Below are 18481 nucleotides of genomic sequence, written 5' to 3' on the forward strand. Positions count from 1 at the left end.
CGATAATTTAATTGCAGGTAAGTTGAGAGGACGGTTTTCTGAGGTGAATAGACCTAGGGTCAATGGATAGAACAGCTGTTGCCACGAGCAATGTGTCTAATTTTTCCAGATTGAGAAAAATTTTGCCTAAAGCCTTTCTTTAAGCAGTTTTGGCAGAGCGTATGAGTCTGGTAAAAGCCGCCCACCATGCTGCCTTTTCAACAATGTACCTCCACATGATTCCAGGTAAGGCATAACATTTTTAACATCTGGGTGATTGATTGATTATTCTCCACATGTTTCTGAGATGGATTTCAGCTCGCTTGAACGTCTTTGAATCTGTGAAGATTACTGAGCGCAAACCTCTTCGTGCGACAAATCTTCTGAGTGCCAACAGAGATGTTTCAGTTGACAGATTGCGGACCCTTTTTATTGTAACCATTTTATATGGCGGTTGCCACGCCAGCTGCTGCTTATTTGAAAAGTGAAACGGGGAAACGGATTCGCCCTGAAAGTGAGGTTTGAGATTAATACACTTATCGCCGAGATTAATACAATTATCGAGTTCTAACGATATGTTGCTTTAAAAATTTTTGTGATTTTTACAGATGAATTTTATGTGATGTAAATGCGAAGAAACGGATTTTTTTAAAAATAATAAAGCCAAAAGCATTTCTGTCAGCAAGAGCGAGTGAAGAGCAGATTTATAAATTGCGAATTCAGCGAGAGCATAAAATGTCTTAAACCCTCTTGCGTGACGTTAAAATCCGAAATCTTTCAAATTTTCTTTTCTTTTTTTTAATCGTCTGAGGATTCTATTACAAATTTTACTGAAATTTGCTTTTCTTTTCGAAGAGTCCTCTGCATTTGGCTTTACTGATAAGGTGCATAATGGCTGCTCCAAACATGGATATCTTACAGATGGAGAATAAAGGTAATTTCTCTTAATTATTTCTAATAGGAAACAAAGAAATTCGATACTGGATAAGTAGTTTCTAAACCAAGAGAGTTATTTAAAAATTTTTTTTTCATTAGAGGAATAAATAGTTTTTCTCTTCTAATCCTAAAGAAAGTAATTCAAAGCCTATTTTATGTATTCGAATTTTTTAAACAATGGGATATTATGACAGAATAATGCTATTTAACCCCTTAACGATCGGATAATTTTCAAGAAAACGGTCATGAAAGTGCCTATTTTTTATTGAAGAAAATTGCATACAAATAAAATGTATGTGCAATATATGCATTCATTTTCAATTTCTGGATTTTTTTTTAGCTTGAAATTAAAATATATAATATCACTTTAAAATTCACTTTAAAAAATATAATTTTTTAGGAAAAGCCAACATTCAGGTTTATTTTGACGGAAGGGTGGTTTTCCAGTAAGCCAGGAAAATTTCAGAAATATGCGTTTTAAACATTAAAAGAGAATTTTATTAAAGTTACGCATAATATAAGCAAAGCTTAGTAATTTTTTCTTGTGTGATAAATTTCAAAGCATGAGATGCAAAGGCATAAGTCACAATCTGGACACTAGTACCGAGTTTCCTTCCTACATCTCTTATTGTTTTCATCTCTTTTGGTCCCTCAGGGGGCTCACTTTTGTGAGTACGGGTGTGGCAATCCCGAGGTACCCTAGCCCTTCAGGGGATCATCTTCTTGGTGAGACGGGTGTCACGATCCTGGAGCCCCAGTGATCTATTCTCTTTTCCGTCTCCTCTCCTCTTGGCTGGTACTTTTTCCCTTCCCCTCTCCCTCGTGGTTTCTCTCTACGGAGTTTGGGGCTCGTCACGAGAGACTGGAACAGACCTTGTCTCTAGTTCTCGAGTGGCGAGAAAACTGCCCACGTGTTTGCCGTGCGTGGAGACCCGTGTCGCTGGAAAGGAGGGTCCTGGTAGTTGAGGGGCGAGGTACTGTCCCCAACACACTATTTTGGCCTCTGCTTCAGCTAAACGGGAGGCACCTTAGTCGTCCTCACGGGTGTCAATCGGCTGGTCACTAGTCCTTGTGTCAGTGGCTTGGGGTCAAGCTCTCGAGATTACCTGCTTTCGGGAAAGCCGACTGTGGGGCTTCAGTTTGCGTATAGGTCCGGCTAGCCCTAACACAGGAATCTGTGTTCCTTTGTTGGGCTCCGTGGTGGGCGGGGCCGTCGGACTCGAATCATTTTTTCTTTCACTATGGCTTCTTCACATATATACCTGATTAAACATTTCGAGGTCACTCAAGTTACTCCAGTCAATCAAGTCACTCCAGTCACTCAACCTACTTCTGAAACGTCTACTGCAAAACCAGTCCTTCCACCTATTTCTGAAACGTCTACTGCTAAACCAGTCACTCAGCCTAGTTCTGAAAAGTCTACTGCAAAAAAATTACGTACAGATACAAATGAAAAAAATCATAACAATAGTCCCCGTTTCCTAGTCACCTCTAGTCCTTCTGGCGAAATGCATAAGATGTCTCCTTTCGTAATAAACAAATACATCCAGTCTTGTATTGGTGAGCCGAGAAATATAAAGCGTCTCCGCTCCGGAGACTTGCTTATTGATACAAACTCAGCCACCCAGTCTGCTTCTTTACTTCAGATAACTAAACTTGGGCAAGCGAATGTCACTGTAACACCCGATAAGGCACTGAACTATTGTCGTTGTGTAATCTCAGAATTCGACCTTCTGTATGCTTCTGAAGAAGAGATAGCTTCTGAGCTATCCGAACAAAATGTCTGCGGTGTAAGGCGGATCAAGATGCGTAAACAAGGTAACTTGATAGACACGAAACACGTGATTCTTACCTTCAACACGCCTGATCTGCCTAAGAATATTAAGGCCGGATATCTAAATATTCCTGTAAGACCTTATATTCCAAACTCTATGCGATGTTTCCAATGCCAGCGTTTCGGCCATTCTAAGCCGTCTTGTCGTGGCAGCCTCACATGCGCCCGATGCTCACAGATTGGCCACGATTCTGATAATTGTACCGCTGCGCCTTTGTGTATAAATTGCAAGGGTGACCACCCAGCATTTTCTCGCTTGTGCCCAAAGTGGAAATCGGAAAAAGAAATCCAGACTACAAAAGTTACAAGGAACATCTCTTACGCCGAAGCCAGAAGACTAGTCCAGAGCACACAGCTTCGACCAAATACATCATACGCCAGTGCTGTTAAATCATCTCGTACAGTTGCCACCCCAACTTCAATAGGCACACAGACCCTACCAAATAAAACCCAACCGTCTACATCCAACAAGAAAAAAAATGCAACCCATATAGTACAAAAAAAGAAACAGTTATTCAAAGTAAGCCCAAAATTACCACACAAAAAACATCAAATAAAAATAGAAGTCGCAGCAATAGCTCTCTTGATGAGATGATTTCTGAATCTGCGGATTCAGACTTTATGGAAGTGGAAGAGGGTCTGGAAGTTCCCAGCCATCTAGTTCCATGAAAAACAAAAGAACAGCACAGGAAAAACAAAAACCATTCATAATGGCCACCCTCGTGTCATGGAACTGTCGCGGTTTCCACCGAAATTTGCTAGACATCAAATCTATAATTAATGTGTATCATCCTGTATGCTTCGCAATACAGGAAACAAATCTAAAACCAGAACAACAGGCAAAACTTCGGAGGTTTTCTTTCGTCAGGAAGGATAACTTTGCAGGTGAACGCGCCAGTGGAGGTGTAGGTCTCCTCTCCTCACTGGATTATCCCTCAAATGTTCTTTCTTTGACGACATCCCTCCAAGTTGTCGCTACTCAAATAAATTTCGATATTGTTGTTTCATTTGTTTCTTTGTATTTGCCTCCAAATGAGCACATTGATCAGAAAGATTTAAATGATTTTTTAGAGCAGCTGCCTCAGCCTTTCATAATAATAGGAGATTTGAACGGCCATAGTCCGTTCTGGGGTAGTAAAGATACAAATTGCCGTGGAAGACAAATTGAGCAGATGATCGAAGATCATAGCCTTTGTCTCCTGAATAATGGGCAGAATACTTACTTCCATGAGCCTTCAAGGACATTCCCCGCTCTCGACCTTGCCATCTGTTCACCATGTCTGCTGCCATTTTGGACTTTTAGTGTGGGAAATGATCTTTACAACAGCGATCACTATCCCATTTTGATATCTCTTGCACGAAGAGGAGCAAACCCCATGTCGAGATCCCCTCGATTCATACTCGATAGGGCAGACTGGGAACTCTTCTCTTCCATTGCAGAGCTCACAGATGAAATGGTAGAAGATGCGCATATCGATGATGCTGTTGAAGCTGTTACAAATACTATTATTGAGGCAGCTATGCTTTCCGTTCCTAGAACATCAGGAAAAATAGTGAAATATTCAAAACCGTGGTGGAATCGCGATTGTCTTGAAGCACTGAAAAAACAGAAAAAAGCATGGGGTATTTTTCGTAGATATCCTACTCTGCGAAACATCATTGCATTTAAAAGAGCCAAAGCAAACGCACGAAAAGTAAGGAGGCAGAGCCAAAGGAATTCTTGGATTTCCTATGTGTCATCAATTACATCCTCTACTCCTAGTAAGCGGGTTTGGGAAAAAGTTCGAAAAGCATGCGGAATATATAAAGACCACTCACTTTCCTTTCTGGAAAAAGATGGCCGAGTGATTAGCTCCATAGAAGAAATTGCAAATACTATCGGTGAGACATTTGCTGCCGTTTCTTCAAGGAGAAACTGTTCACCTACATTTCTCTCTATCAAGCAGCACTCTGAAATAAATCCCATTGCATTCAACTCGTCCAAATCTGAGCCTTACAATAGAGAATTTACTATGCTGGAATTAAAGAGAGCTTTATTGCAGACACATAGGTCTTCTTCTGGTCTTGATGGCGTGAATTACGAAATGCTAAAACATCTGTCCTATAAGTCACTGACTGCCCTCCTCACTCTTTACAATAGAGTGTGGAAGGAGCGTATTTTTCCCAGTGCGTGGAGGAGAGCTGTTGTAACTCCTATTGCATAGCCAGGGAAAGATCCAAGGAATCCATCGAACTATCGGCCAATCGCCCTTACGAGTTGCGTATACAAACTGTTTGAAAAGATGGTAAACAGCCGCCTAGTCTACTTCTTGGAAAAGAATGATATTATATCGCCTTATCAGAGCGGGTTTCGAAAGGGAAGAACGACTGTAGATAACATGCTCCTCTTAGAGACATCTATTCGAAAAGCATTTGTAAGAAGAAGCCACCTTGTCTCGATATTCTTCGACATTGAAAAAGCTTATGATAAGGCATGGTGATACGGTATACTCCGGGATCTTCACGATAGTGCCTTGCGCGGCAACCTACCAATTTTCATTCAAAACTTCTTGAACACTGGAACTTTTCAAGTAAGAATTGGCTCTGTTTTTTCGGATGTTTTTGAACAGGAAGAGGGTGTGCCTCAAGGCTGTGTGCTCAGTGTAACCCTGTTTATTTTAAAAATAAACTCTGTACTCAGAGAACTTCCTCCCACCATCTTGGGATCTCTATATGTTGATGATCTGCAGATTAGCAGTCGGGGGCAGACATGAGGTACGTACAGAGGCAATTGCAGATGCCTCTGAATAAGATCCAAGAATGGTCAAACAAACAGGGATTTACTTTTTCCAAACAGAAAACTGTGTGTGTTCACTTTTGTAGGAAGCGAGGTCTTCATTCTGAGCCTGAGTTATATCTGAATGGTGCAATTATTCCAGTTACGCCCGAAGTAAAATTTTTAGGAGTGACGTTCGACCGAAAATTGACTTTCCTTTCTCATGTTTTAAACCTGAGAAAGAAGTGTCTAAAAACACTAAATATTTTAAAAGTGTTGGCGAACACCTACTGGGGTGCAGAGCGTTGCTCCATGCTTCGCATTTACAGAGCGCTCGTCCGCTCTAACCTGGACTATGGCTCAGTTGTTTATGGATTCGCTCGGCCATCAGTATTGTTAAAACTGAATCCTGTTCACCATCAAGCTCTGCGCATTTGTTCAGGAGCTTTAAGGAGCTCCTGAACAGCTTCCCGTCCAGAGCCTGTACGTTGACTGTAACGAACCGTCACTTTATCTGAGGCGTGAGCAAGTATCCCTCTTGCAATATTTTAATATTCTATCCCAACCTGAACATCCCAATAAGCTGTGCTTACTCGATGATGCGTGTAACATTTTATTTGAAATGCGTCCATCCTGCGTTTCTACCTTTCCTTTAAGAGTTCGCCCTGTCATTGAGGAACATTCCGTCTCTGATATGCGCCCCCAAGCAGTACAGAATTTCGAAATTCCACCTTGGGAAAATTCACGGATTCAGCTTCTTGATGTTTTCAAACATCACGTGAAAGCGAGCACTAACGAGATCATTTACAGACAACTCTTTGCTGAGCACAGGCAGAAATATAGCAGTTATTATCCGATATACACAGATGGATCAAAGTCAAGTGATCATGTCGGGATGGCTTTTGTATTTGAAGATTACATTGAGGGCAGATGCCTGCACCATGCTTGCTCAGTCACAACATCTGAATGAACTGCAATATATTATGGTCTTTTGTACATCTCGAAGCTCTGCCACAGAAAGTTAATAGTTTATACAGACTCGTATAATGCTCTGAAATCTTTGGAAGCTTTTCCCAACACTCAGAATCCTGTGGTAGTGGATGTTCTCAAAATTCATATAAACTTAACGATTTGAGGATATGAAGTGCTGACTGCTGGGTTCCTGGACATGCTGGAATAAAGGGAAATGAGCTTGCAGATATCGCAGCCAAATCTACTGTTGAACTGTCTAGTCGCCTTATCCCTTTTAGAGATATCTGCTGTGTCATCAAGGGAAAGGTCCGAAAAAAATGGCAGCAAATTTGGCATGTTCAGCTTCAAAACAAGTTAAGACAAGAGTTCAAAACAAGTTAAGACAAGAGTTCAAAACAAGTTAAGACACTAGAATTGAGCATTGGGAATCTACCAAAAATCGTAAGGAGGAAGTTCTTTTGACTCGCCTCAGAATTGGGCACACTAGAGTGACACATAGCTACCTTTTAAAAGCTGAGAATGAGCCTGTTTGTTCAAATTGTAATGTTTGTCTATCTGTCCGTCATATTTTAATTGAGTGTCCATATTTTAATAATCTTCGTCAGAAATGTTTTAATGGCTGTGACTTACCTCTCGACTGTTTAACCGGAAGAGAAGTCAATTGTAATGTATTTTATTATTTAAAAGAGACTGGCTTTTATTACCAAATGTAATTTGTTTTGAAGACTGTGTCTTGAATTTTAATGTGTGCTTTTAACTTGTGTTTATATGACTTCATCCTCTGGATTTGGTACATTTGTCTACTTGTTTTTATTTATTGAATTTTAATGTCATCAATTGTAATCATCCCATCTTGTGTTTGGCGCGGTATAATCATTTTTGGTTTTTGCGCCATATTCACTCACTCACTCACTCACTCATCTCTTTTGGAACAACAAACTTTGCATTCTCTTGATGGTTACCGTTTCTTATCAGTTGGGGGTATCTGCCATATTCTAATTGAGTGTCCATGTTTCAATAGTCTTCGTCAGAAATTTTTTAATAGCTGTGACTTACCTCTCGACCTTTTAATCGGAAAAGAGGTCAATTGTAATTTATTTTATTATTTAAAAGATACTGGCTTTTATTACTTAATGTAATCTGTTTTGCAGATTGTGTATTGTATTTTAATGTGTGCTTTTATATGGTTTTTTATACGAGTTCATTCTCTGGATTTGGTACATGTATCTGTCTTTTTTAAATTTTTTATTAATAAGTATTTGATTTCATCAAATTATGTCATCCCACCTTGTGTTTGGCTTATTATAATCATTTTTGGTTTTTGCGCCAAAAATCTCACTCACTCTTTTTCTTATGTTGCATATCTGTTACAATATGCACACAATATCAATTCTCCTTACTTTCTACTAATTAAAAAATTTACATTACAGAGATATTTATTAACGAATACGTGATTATTTTTTAATAAATGTGTATTCTATATGAATAACAATTGCCAAACTATGTTGGGTTACTTATGGAAATTTTTGTAGCACTTTTTGTCTTTGCTAAAGCATAGAAATACAAGGCATTTTGTGCATGATACATAGGTGAATCCGTTGCAACTAGATATTTTGCATCTGTTTCTTTTAGCATCCCAGTTTTGCCAGTGATGGCTGAGTCTTGCATCAAAGTCTTTGGCTGAGTCTTTTGGCTGTATCACAAATATGGGACATTTTTTCCTTAGTCTTTCCCAGTTTCCTCTGTATTTCATTGCTTGGTCTTTCTCTCTTTAGCGCACTGATTTTTCCCGTTTTGCAGATCTAAGTAAATTCAATTCTGAAACGCTTTTGATTCAAAACTTGAGCTCTGGGATCGTTTTTTAATGATACCTCTTTATATGAGATCCTGGCATTTATTACTGATACAGTATCGAACAGATTAATTGAAACAAGATGAAAATTTGTATAAAATCTTTTATTTATCATTCATTTCAATAACAGAAACAAATTTTTACGATTAATATTTTATGTGGCCGCCCTTGGCTTCAATTAAGAGTTTGATCCTCTTTGACATTGAATCCACAAGGTTTTTGCAGGTTGTCAGCATCCTTTCATCTCTAAACCATATATTGATAATTGCGGTTATTAATTTTTCCACTGTGGCACAATCCGATGTAGACAATCGATTCTTGCAAATTGCCCAGAGATTCTCTATCGGGTTGATGTCTGGTGAATTTCCAGGACAATTTAATATGGTGATACCGTATCACCATATTACATTGTCCTGGGATCTAGTATGGCAGGGAGCCAAATCCTGCTGGAAAACTCCCTCGCCATTTGTTTTTTCAATTCTGGTATCATTTTTTCTACCAATATGGACTGGTACTTTTCACTATTCATCATACCTGTCACTGGAACAAGAGGCCCTATTCCATAATATGAGAAACACCAACAGAACATTTTTTAAGAGGATGTTTGGTGGTTTGGATGACGTGTGACGAGTTCAGTTTTTCCTTTCCCCTTCGAATGAACCGAAATTGCCGGCCTTGCACGATGAAGTGAGTCTCATCAGAAAACAAGACTGTTTTCCAACCTTCTGCCATCCAATTTTCATATTTTTTGGCCCGTGCAAGTCTTTTGGCTATCATTGCCATTGTTAAAAAGTTGTTTCTTGACATGTTTCTTAGCTGACCTTCCCGCTTCAAGGAGTCTTCGACAAACAGTCATGGGAGTTACGTGGACACCAGTTTCAGCCAATTCTCGAGCAAGGTCTACTGCAGTTTTACGGCAGTCACTTCGGCTATAATTCCGTAATCGCTGGTCATCTCGTTTACTTGTCTTTCTTTTTGCGCCGCATTTCTCCTTCCTCTTCTCTGATATATCCCTTGAATCCTTATGGCGATTGATGATCCTATTTACTGTAACCAAACTTACTCCAACCTCTGTTGCAATGTCTCTTTGAGTTTTTGTGGTATGCTTAGCCATTGTCACTATCATTACTCGTTTATTCGTCGATACATCCATCTTTTGTGTGGTTTTAACTTGTTTTTATATGACTTCATCCTGCTGTGTTTTGCTTCAAAATGGAAAATGCTTCCACCGATTCAATGTAATTTATGAAATATAAATTAATTCGAGAAGTTTTTAATGTATGTCAGTTCAGTAAAATTTTTATAGGAAAGGGTACCTCTAACTGCATAGATGTTCTTGACGTTCCAGGTTAAACACATGCAAACATATGAAATAGTTTGTTTACAATCAGTAAACAATAAAATCATCTCCCTGTTGTAATACAATGAAACAGCGACACACTGCTTAGAACAAACCAGCAGCTCCTCTTTTACATGAACAAGAATTTATTTTATTGTTAGGTCACCTTTTCGCAACAACATGTCCTTAAACACGAAACTAAAATTTGTAAATTCGATTTTTCAAGTAGAATTGCGTGCATGGTTAACCCCTTGGGTACGGATTTATTTGAGAAAATATTTGTATTTGGAACGGTTATAATGTTTGGTTGCGATTCATCAATAGCTATTTCACTATCAGGAGTATAAAGGTAGGTAATCCACTATATTTCTAATCTTTCTTATTCTCTCATGTTTATTTTCCTTTTCATTACCCGTAAAATGTAGAAAGCTTGAAATATCAAAAAACGTATCGCGTGCCATAGTGCTGGAAAAAAATTGGAGTACTTATTGCATATCTTTTTGACCAATACATATGCATCTTTGGCTTCTTGATTGTCCCAAAAATCTTCATTCAAGACTTCTTTCAAAACATCTAACGGCGTAGGATTACCACCTAGTCTACGCAGGCTCAAAGGATTCCAGATATTTCAGAAAAACCTTTTATATCGGCTACATTTTTTTTTTCCTTCCCAACTATCACTGCTCGATAAATGTCTTGTGCGTCTTCGAAACCTTGATATTATATTACAATTTTCAGCATTTTCTAGTTCAATATCGTCTTCATCACCTTCGCTTTATATTTCATTGTAATTGTCAATTTCATGATCACTAAACAGTTCTTCTTTAGATTTCTCAAAGACACTTACGCTATCACTATCATAAAATATATTCCTTATTTTTGACATAATGGAGCAGTGTATTTCAAATAATGTTCACCGAAATACTGTAATTGCCTCTTCTATTATGACTGATACAAGCTACAATGAAATGAACAGAATTGTGCCTCACCTCAAATAACGTCTTAGACACGTTATCCGCTCTTAAGGAAAACAAGTGAATGACGTCTCTCAGACGTCAAATGTACCCAAGAGTTTAATTTTTGATTTGACGTCTTAGACACGTCATCCGCTCCTAGGGGAAAAAATAGAATGACGTGTCTCAGACGTCAAATGTACCCAAAGGGTTAAGTTATCCGCTTTTAAAATTCTCTTTGCTTCAGTAATACAGCGAGAATTTACACCTCCTTGAATGAAATCAAAAATTTCAGAAAAGCTTAGCTACTCTATTTTGTAATGCTACTTTCTAATGTGTGAAATCCATAGGTGAATTGAATCGCATATAATTGGGAAATGAATAAAGATTTCTTCAGAGTAACTCTTCTTGATCGAGGATACTACTCGAGTCAGCGATGATCTTATGCTTTCCCGCTCGGCTATTCCTTGGTGTTTCGAAGAAAGTTATTCCTGTAGTTCCTAGATCAGCATTTCGATAGCTTTAAATCCTATAATTAATTTTCCTTCCGACGTTTTGGTATTCTTTGAGAGATGATTATTATTATGTTTTCAAGGAATTTCATTATACTTTTATCTTGAAAGATTTCCGTGATTCGATTAAGATCATTTTTGGAGGTTTCTAATTTTTTTTTTTTTAAGTATTTCACTGTAGTAGTATATGGGGTTTTCAGAATTTCTTGAATTTGGAGAGGGCTAAAATTTTTCTTTAGTGAATTTTGGGGTGTTTTTCTTCTTTTCCTCAGATTTTTGGATTTTTGAGATTCTCTTATGGTATTCCGATCAATCAGGGTAGGAACTAACGTGATCTAAATTACCTAAAGGGCATTTGAGTTTGTTTACCTTCGCGTGTAATCTAGTCTGATCTTGACCGTTCAAACTGCAATGCCTTTTTAGATCCCTAAGAATGGGAAATTGGCTGCTGATAACACCGATATTATCCTTTGCTTTATCTAATTTGGCAAAATTATTCCAAATATCGCTCGAGGTTCTTCTGTGCGGTAGGGTTGACATTTTGTTGCAACCTAGGAAAATACGCATTAGTTGGAAAAATTTATGTTTATTCTAATTCTAAAGAAAATAGTTTGTTTATAAACTAAAGAAGACGAAGGAGAAATTCACAGCTCTTGACTACAAGACGTTAGTAAAATAAGTAAATAAATAAAAATAGAATTTATTATTTTACATAAATGTTATAATATAATATCGTATAAAAAGTTAATACGTAATGTACATAGCTGTATTATGATACAGTATTCAAAGAATCGAAATGAAACTCAAAGAAACAGCTCCGGGAATCAAGACTCCGCAGAAGCCAGATTTGTGACTAGAGCAAGGGCGTAGAACAGAATGCTTCCGTCGGAATCAGATCCGCAGATAGAGCAGGAGCGATTGAAATCACGACTCCGAAGGGCACAGATGTACGACTAGCACCGAAGCGCTCGCAGCTGGGAATCTGAGAAACTAGTTCCTATAATCTACGTACTTTAAACAGTACCATACTGCCAGATTGGGGTGAGGGGTCTCCATCCATTTGCAAACGGGGGGTTCAATTTCGCTGAGATGCATCGGTTTATTTAATGTTTTGTTTTTAAAATACTAGATGGAACACAAGGAAAAGTACACACACACACATATATGTACAATGTACGTCCAGAAAGTAAGTTCCGTTTGGTAATAAAAGTAAATTGTGTACAGATACAGAAAAGTTATTTATTGCACAAAATTCAACAACTCTTAAACTACTTTTCCACATAACTGCCGAAATATTGCAGGCATGTGTCATAACGTGGCACAAGTTTTTGTATACCTTCTTCATAGAAATTTGCCGCCTGTGTTTTCAACCAGTTGGAAACAGTTTCTTTCAGCTCGTCGTCATTGTTCAAGTGTTGACCGCCAAGGAAAGACTTAAGATGTAAGAACAGATGAAAGTCGCTAGGAGCGAGGTCAGGGCTGTACGGAAGATGGTCAAACACGTCCCAGCCAAATCCCTGTAGGAGGTTTTTCGTCACATTTGCAGTGTGTGGTCGTGCGTTGTCGTGAAGAAAAACAACACCTTTTGACAGCAATCCTCGGCGCTTATTCTGTATTGTGCGGCGCAATTTCCGAAGTGTCTCGCAATAAGCATCTGCTCTGATTGTTTGACCACGCGGTAAGAAATCAATGAGTAAGATGCCTTTCCAGTTCCAGAACACTGTGCACATCATTTTTCGAGGTGTCAAGATTTGCTTCGGCTTAACCTTTGCTGGGGATGAAGTGTGCCTCCATTCCATTGATTGCCGCTTACTTTCAGGGGTGTCGTAAGAAACCCAAGTTTCATCTCCTGTGACTATCTGTGTCAGAAATTCTTCGCCGCTTTCAGCATAACGGGTCAAAAACTGAAGTGCGCTACCCATCCGTTTTGTTTTGTGTTGCTCAGTAAGAATCTTTGGTACCCAACGTAAGCAAAGTTTACGAAATTTCAGTTTTTCGGTAACAATTTCATGCATTAGTGATCGTGAAATTTGGGGAAATTCCATAGCGAGAGCACTAATTGTAAACCTTCGGTTTTCATGGATCTTGTCATAAATCGCGTGAACCAGTTCTTCTCTAATCAAAGATGGACACCCACTTCGTTCTTCATCGTGCACATCACTACGTCCGTCATTGAACTTTCGGACCCATCTACTCACCATTGAATCACTCATCGCTTTTGGTCCGTAAACATCGCAAATTTGCCGATAAATTTCACTAGGTTTTACTTTCCTCGCATTCAGAAAACAAATCACAGATCTGATTTCACAAGCGGCGGGATTTTCAATCAACACCGACATTGTAAACAAGGACAACAAAGCGTACGTGACTGACAGCGATCTCCAAATGGCGCGCGTTTCTTCTTGATACAGAGCGTCTACTGCGCATGTGCGGAACTGCGATCGCAGAGCTGCAGCGGATATAAATTGAAACGGAACTTACTCTTTCTGGACGTGCCTCATATATATATACAGGGTTATCCAAATTAAACTTCCCCAACTCAGAAGCCTGCGCAGAGTGTTGTATGGGTCATAATGTGATGAAATTTTAAAAACAGACACTTCAGATCATGCGCTCGAGATTTATTAAACAAAAAAAAAATAGTACAAGAAGTTGCCGACAGGTGGCGCTGCAGATCAACAAGACATTCTACAGATGTTCTATATGTGTTCCGTTGTTCTCCACAACTCTTTCCATTCGCAAAGCAGTGTGTTCCACAACGGAACGCAGAAAGTCCACATTAATTCCACGAACATGTCGAATAATTGCGTCTTTCAGATGTGCCAAGGTTACTGGGTGTTCTCGGTAGACGCGATCCTTTAAGAATCCCCATAACAAAAAGCCGCATGGCGTGAGATCAGGCGAGCGGGGAGGCCAAGCTGTAGGGAAACAGCGGGCTGATCACACGTGCATCGGTAAAAGTTGCCTGTAACACCTGTTGAACGCCACGAAGAATATGGGGAGGTGCACCATCCTGCATAAATAAAGTGTCCTGGAGGCGGCCAAGTTGTTGCAGTTCAGGGATCACAAACGTTGTGACATGTCCTGATACCGTTTTCCTGTGACAGCAGGTTTTGAACCCTGTTGGAGTTACCTCTTCAAAAAAATAAGGCCTAATGGCGAATGTTGCAGTGAAACCGCACCATACAGTAACCTTTGGAGGATTCAAGGGCACTTGATGGATTGCGCGCGGGTTTTCACTTGCCCAAATGCGGCAGTTGTGCGTATTCACTTGACCATTCAGCTGAAAATGGGCCTCATCCGTCCAAAGGATGTTCCACGGCCAAGCAGCATCGACTTCCATTCTGGCAAGGAACTGCAACACAAATGTTTCCCGAACTACAGGATCCCCGTCGGACAGCTGATGACGACTATGGCTTTTGTAAGGAAAATAACCGAGGATTCGACGCATCACACGCCAGACGATCGTATAGGGCATATCAACAGCACGAGAAACATTTGGCACACTGATAACTCCATGTGGCGATTAGCTAGTGGGGTCCACGACCGCCAAAGGAACGTCTACGCGTATAGATTCCACAACCTGTAGTCAAGATCTTCAGCCGACGGAATGCTCTTATTGCAGCACAGGAGTTGTCGTCATTCTGGTAGAAAAGTTTCACTAGCAGAGCTTTGTCTTTCAAAAGTCGCCACTGTGCATCAGCGAGCTGGAAACTACTGCCTGTGCAAGGCCTGTCTTCCACTTTTGTAGGGCTCGTCTTTTGGATACGTTGCGCAGAAGCTTTATTTCTCAAATCACGTTGCTGCAATATGCACATTACTAGTGTTACAGCGCCACCTATCGGCAACTTATTGTACTAATTTTTTTGTGTAATAAATCTCGAGCGCATGATCTGAAGTGTCAATTTTTAAAATTTCATCACATTATGACCCATAACAACACTCTGAACAGCCTCTGAGTTGGGGAAGTTTAATTTGGATAACCCTGTATATATAACACATACACACATAAAAAATAGGTCATAGTCGTTTCCCATAAAGAATAAAGAAAAGAATGCCAGTGTTTGCATTAAGAGGAAATGAAATTTTTTGGTACGCTTCCCAACAACATCTCCCGGTGAACTGTCAAGAACTGTCTTTCCGTTTTCAACAGAGCGTTAATTATTCGTTCAGTAAAGTAAATGAATTCTTTGAATGGGTTCCGGAGCGGATCGTATATCTCTAATATGCACAGATTAGTTATACCATGTAGCTACATTTTTTGATTTTATTGGTTATTCTCTTTCTCATATATCATTCTAAAGTAAAATTTTAGTGTGCAGTAATTGATGTTGAAAAATATTTCATATTTACATATATACAAAGAAAAAATTAATTACCGTATGGCAATTTATATTTAAGAGAATTTTTAAATATAATTTTTTGAAACTGTATCATACTGCCATGGTACAGCCCCTTGGCCAATAAAGTAATTACTGTATGAAATACGTACAGTAGCTGCATTCCTGCTGTGCATATTTGAGGCAGAACGAGCCACTTTATTTAAATGTATGTTCTCATCTCTCCACCGGCCTGCCACTGCCATTATCCTTATCTGCAAAACCAAGAGGACAATATCGTCATTCTTTTGCTTGCATACTTCCTACTTTACTACCATGTAAATAATTGTGCGAGCAGGCAGAAGTGCCTTCATAATATTCTAGCTTGTCGTAAGAGCAGAATTGTGTTTCACAGAATTTGGAATCTGGCAGCCATGATTCCAAATGCATTCTCAATGCATCAGTCTGCTGTGGATAGTCTGTAATTGAAAATACTTTTCTATATCCAGTTCTCGACCAGGATATGGCCGCATTTAAGCCCTTAACTGGTCAATTTTTTTCCAGAAATGTTCCAAAAAAAGCATATTTTTTTATTGCATATAATTAAAGGCCTAACTTAGTATAAAAGGAAAATGAAAGAATTTTTTAAAAAAATTTGATAAATAATGAATTTAAGCATTTTTTTTTTATTTTATAACTTTGTAACACAAATGCCTCTACATGTTGGCTTTTTGTAATCACGGAGTTTATGCAGTGAAGCCTATTATACAGATGTCACGAACTGCGAATCTAAAAGAAAACTTACCATACGTTAAAAATTCATACTTCCAATACCATTGTTGAGTAGTCCTTTTTTGTGTGATACAATTTAAAACACGGTGTCAGACAAAGTCCTTCATCACAATCAGGACAGAAATACCGTGTTTCCTTTCGGATTCTCTTTCCACTTTCCTTCCTCCTGGAACAGCATACAACACATTGTCTGGCAGGTCTAAGTTTTTTTCTCTGTTGGAGCAATAACTTCTATGAAGTGTCTCTCGGTCATTCTCAAAGGATTAGGCTCAGAACCAGGTCGTCCATATTTGCAAGTCATCCCAGAATGGTATTTCTCGATAATTCTGTCAACAAGATCAAGTCTGAACTGTAACTGAGTTTTCTTTCCACCTTTTTTACAATATACGACATATGAGTTCCATACGGCAATATCAAAAATGTGGAAAAAAATTTTTCTATAATATTTTTTTCCTCTCTTTCTAATGACTTCAAAATTTTTTAAATTTTGGTCCTTGCGGTCTACTCCTCCCATTGTGTTATTGTAATCCATAACAATTTTTGGTTTCTGTTTCGTTTCAGAGCGGACCTGTATTTCTACCTTTGCAGTATTATGAATAGTAGACAGTAATGAAACATTCTTTTTGTCCATCCACTTCATAACAGTAACTTTTCCTCTCTGAAATGCAATGATTTCTCCTTTTTTTAGTTTTTTCTTTTGCATTTCCTTTGGGACTTCTTTTCTCTTTAGATTCAGGGTGCCATATGTATCCGTTCGACACGAAATTAATTTATCAGCTAATTCTGGTGACGAATAATAGTTATCCGTCGTAAGACAATATCCTGTATGCAGTAACGGATGCATCATTGTCATAACAACTTGTGACGAAATACATAGATTTCAAAACTCTGGTTTCAGAATCGTGTTTTTGCCTGTGTATATTATTACAGAGCATACATAACCAGAAATCGATTCGCACAGCATGAAGCATTTTATTCCAAATCTCGCTTTTTTTAGGGGAATATACTGCTTCCACCCTAATCTTCCTTTGAAAAGCATAAGGCTTTCATCTATAGTTACATCACGTTGTGGTGTCACCGTCGAGCGAAACTTCTCATTCAGATGTTTCAAAACTGGCCACAATTTCACTAATTTTGGGCATTGGTGACTTTGTGCATCAAATGCTGAATTATCCGAAAAATGTAAGTATCGTTGCAAAAAGTGAAATCGACGATGAGTCATTATTTGGGGAAAAAAGGCGTGTACGTGGAATGTCTCTTACTCCAGTACTGATCAGCTGCGGGCTTCCTTATAATTCCTTGCACTATAACCAGAGCAAAAATTATATGCATCTCTTCCTGAGTTGTTTGTTCCCAAAATTTACTTCTTGAGAATTTTTTTGCAGTGCTTGACTGGATGCACTGGGTCGGATATCTGTTTGTTTCTTCCACAATTTTATTCATAAAAGAAGAATCAGTAAATGCTTCATAAAATTGTAGTTCACCAGAAGTATCATCAATTTGTATATTTATTGCTGGAACACCAGTAAAATTGAACCTGGGACACGGAAGAGGCGGGTTTTCTACATCAATTTCAATAAAATTTCTAGCAGAAGTCAAGTCTTCATCGGAGCTGATCTCGCTACACGTGACATCTGAAGAATTATCCAGAACATTACAAGACAGTTCTGAATTTGTATCCGAATCATCAGAAGCATCTAACAATAGAGTATCATCATCTATTGTATCATTCATAACTAAAGAGCTTTGAATTCACAACCAAAAAACCGTGTAGTAAAACTTTCAAGAACCAAGAATGCAAAATATTTTCGACTTCCGGTAACAAAAGAAAAAACTGGTTAGAATGATTTTAAATAGTATGGACAAGCTACGCCATCTATTGAAATCTTCTAATAATACTAAAGCCTCTCTTTCAATATATTAAAAATACGGGCAAATCAAAATAAGAAAGGGGAAAATATCGATGCACGTACACCGTACGGGCAAACCAGATGTGCCCAATGATCAGTAGCCCGTACACTGTACGGGCAAACCAGTTAAGGGGTTAATTGCTTTTAAGCGGAAAAGCTTCATCTCCAACAAAAATATGCGATCCACGAACTGAAGAACTTTCGGATCAACAAGAGCCTTATTAAAGGTGGAATTGATGAAAATTCCTCCATCGCTCTGATGCCCGGCAGCTACAATGTTAACAATCATGAACTTGCATTATGTATCAGTTACGGCCATCAGACCTAC

The 18481-nt window shown here is 38.7% G+C and overlaps 1 long non-coding RNA gene across 1 annotated transcript in view; it reads left to right on the forward strand.

Moving 5' to 3' along the window:
- LOC146995672 (uncharacterized) overlaps positions 1 to 18481 on the forward strand; it is a 104012-nt gene that overhangs the window by 13599 nt on the left and 71932 nt on the right. The window contains exon 2 of the long non-coding RNA XR_015042831.1: positions 835 to 913. This is a non-coding gene — a long non-coding RNA (uncharacterized LOC146995672). The remainder of the gene's footprint in view (positions 1 to 834; positions 914 to 18481) is intronic.

Source organism: Stegodyphus dumicola, chromosome 8, assembly GCF_044657685.1.
Source record: "Stegodyphus dumicola isolate Sdum_Otavi_A_Nest chromosome 8, ASM4465768v1".
Taxonomy (NCBI): domain Eukaryota; kingdom Metazoa; phylum Arthropoda; class Arachnida; order Araneae; family Eresidae; genus Stegodyphus; species Stegodyphus dumicola.